This window comes from Limulus polyphemus, unplaced genomic scaffold, assembly GCF_000517525.1.
Source record: "Limulus polyphemus unplaced genomic scaffold, Limulus_polyphemus-2.1.2 Scaffold430, whole genome shotgun sequence".
Classification (NCBI taxonomy): Eukaryota; Metazoa; Arthropoda; class Merostomata; order Xiphosura; family Limulidae; genus Limulus; species Limulus polyphemus.
Genome location: NW_013666040.1, coordinates 410,914 through 413,841, shown reverse-complemented (window position 1 = coordinate 413,841; position 2,928 = coordinate 410,914).

Below are 2,928 nucleotides of genomic sequence, written 5' to 3'. Positions count from 1 at the left end.
TATGATTTTTTTTAGCTTATCTAAAATACAGAAGAAATGAATCGACTTTTCAATAACTCTATGACCTCCACAGTATCTTATGTAATATTCTACAAAAAGATTTGGATACAATTTACCAAGTTGTTTTTGTTGTAGGCTGGGAAGAAAATAATAATAAGAAACAGAATTACAAACGGGCAGTTTTGAGCGGATTTTCTTTTCCTTGTAAATCTAGTATACGTGCTTTTTTCGTGCATTTTTATATGTGTACAGACTTAGCAGTCAATAGTGAAGGATTTAAGAGTGTTGTTTGAACTGAATCTTTACTGTTTAAGGTACTTTTTGCCCAAACGTTTTGTTAGGGTTTTATGCAATTCCTTGCGATCCCTATTATGAACCAATCTGATAATCTGAACGTTCGAGATCGATCCTAATTTCGTCTAACAAGATATTTTAAAGTCTTTTTTTTCTTCTTCTGAGCTTGGGAAATTTGTTTCCTTGTCAGCCCAAGATTAGTGTATCCTAAAATATAATTCCCTGAGGGTAAGATTGATTTAGCAAAGAAGGGGGGTCAGATGGTGGGTCTTTCCTCAACCAGAATTTTAATGACGAAAGCTGGATTTTTTTTTACTACCATAAACTAGAGATCTTAAACACTCATTGATACGAGAGCATCAGGGTTTGTTTGTTTTTTTATAAAACACGGAACACACACATCGGGCGTTACATTCACTTTATCTTACAAAACTAATGGTGTTTTTGTTTGTTTTTTCACTCTTGAAACAATTGGGGGAACTAAAAGAGATGTAAGGTATGTAAGAATACTAAATAGAACATGTAAGGTATGTAGGTATGTCATAGAGTATATTTAAAGTATGTAGAAATACCAATGAGAACATGTAAGGTATGTAGGAATACCAACGAGAACATGTAAAGTTGGTGCAAAATAAAATCCACATATACAAAAAAATGGAATATTTTATTCAAAACAGTTTCTACTTGTTAAAATTTTCTCATTAGTGAAATAAATAAAACAAGTAAACGCCCGTATGAGGCACGTTACAGTGCTATAACTACTGTGAAATCTAGTTCTATTACAGTGTTATAACTACTGTGAAATTTAGTCCTTAATACAGTGTTATAACTACTGTAAAACTAGTCCTTAACTTAATACGGTGTTATAATTACTGTAAAATCTAGTCCTTAATACAGTGTTATAACTACTGTAAAATCTAGTCCTTGATACAGTGGTATAACTACTATAAAATCTAGTCCTTGATACGGTGTTATAACTACTCTAAAATCGAGTCCTTGATACAGTGTTATAACTACTGTAAAATCTAGTCCTTGATACAGTGGTATAACTATTATAAAATCTAGTCCTTAATACGGTGTTATAATTACTGTAAAATCTAGTCCTTAATACAGTGTTATAACTACTCTAAAATCTAGTCTTTGATACAGTGTTATAACTACTGTGACATTTAGTCCTTAATACAGTGTTATAACTACTCTAAAATCGAGTCCTTGATACAGTGTTATAACTACTGTGACATTTAGTCCTTAATACAGTGTTATAACTACTCTAAAATCGAGTCCTTAATACGGTGTTATAACTACTGTAAAATCTAGTCCTTAATACGGTGTTATAACTACTGTAAAATCTAGTCCTTAATACGGTGTTATAACTACTGTAAAATCTAGTCCTTAATACGGTGTTATAACTACTGTAAAATCTAGTCCTTAAGACGTGACTTGGTACACTGTAGAAGTTGTAGGGCCAAGGTTGATAGAAGTGGTAAAAAGAAACCTGTTAAATAGAGTCAATGCCCGGAATGGTAGTGAAAACGAGATTTTTTTTCTAAGCACGAACAACAACAACAATTCTGTCCAACGCACCTGTTTTACTTGGTTGTTGATATCAAGGTCGTTACTTTTTGCTTTGTTTTCTGGTTGACAACCATTTTGAAATCATCATTGCGTTTCATCAGTGCTTTTGTCGTTCGTTTTTAATTTACAAGAATTTGCTCGAAACTTTTACTTTAAATCTGTGGTTATTAACATGAGATAGTAGTTTAGTTGGAGACAGATAATTACTGACCTTTTTTATAGAAATGAACCTTGACTTTGTTTGATAAAAAAACAAACAAATTATTTTGAATGATACGAGTCCCCAGAGCATAAATATGTAAGTTCCGACGCGGTAGACTGGAGTTTTAACTCATACACGAAACGTTACACACAATATCAAAACACCACAAAAAAAAGCTTTAAAGTATCGGCATCTTATCTTCCTGGAGGTCAAATCTCTGACGTTACGGGCATCTTCAATTGATAAGAATTAGGAATAAAAGAAATGAAACTATACTCATCAGAGATTAAGCTGTATATTGAGTAGATTCTTCTCTTATTTTTTTGAAAACATCAACATTTTTTCATTCCTCGATCAAACTAAAAACTTTAGGCATCTTCTTAATGACGATATTTGTTTTTGATTCGTGACGAGTATGAAATATCTTTTAGAACTTTGATAATTCGTAGACGGATTTTAAGTTTAGAGAAAAGCTGTTTGTTGAGATTTGATATTTATATATTATTACAGAACTAGCTGGGGTATACGTCCCATGAAAGGGAAGTTACGTAAATCCATGAGTAATGAGAGGTTATCTAAGAACATGAAAAGCTGCTTCCCTACTATGTAATTGTAAAAAATGTCCATAAAACTGTTTGTTGAGATTTGATATTTATATATTATTACAGAACTAGCTGGGGTACACGTCCCATGAAAGGGAAGTTACGTAAATCCATGAGTAATGAGAGCTTATCTATGAACATGAAAAGTTGCTTCCCTAATATGTAATTGTAAAAAATGCCCATAAAAACTGTTTGTTGAGATTTGATATTTATATATTATTACAGAACTAGCTGGGGTACACGTCCCATGAAAGG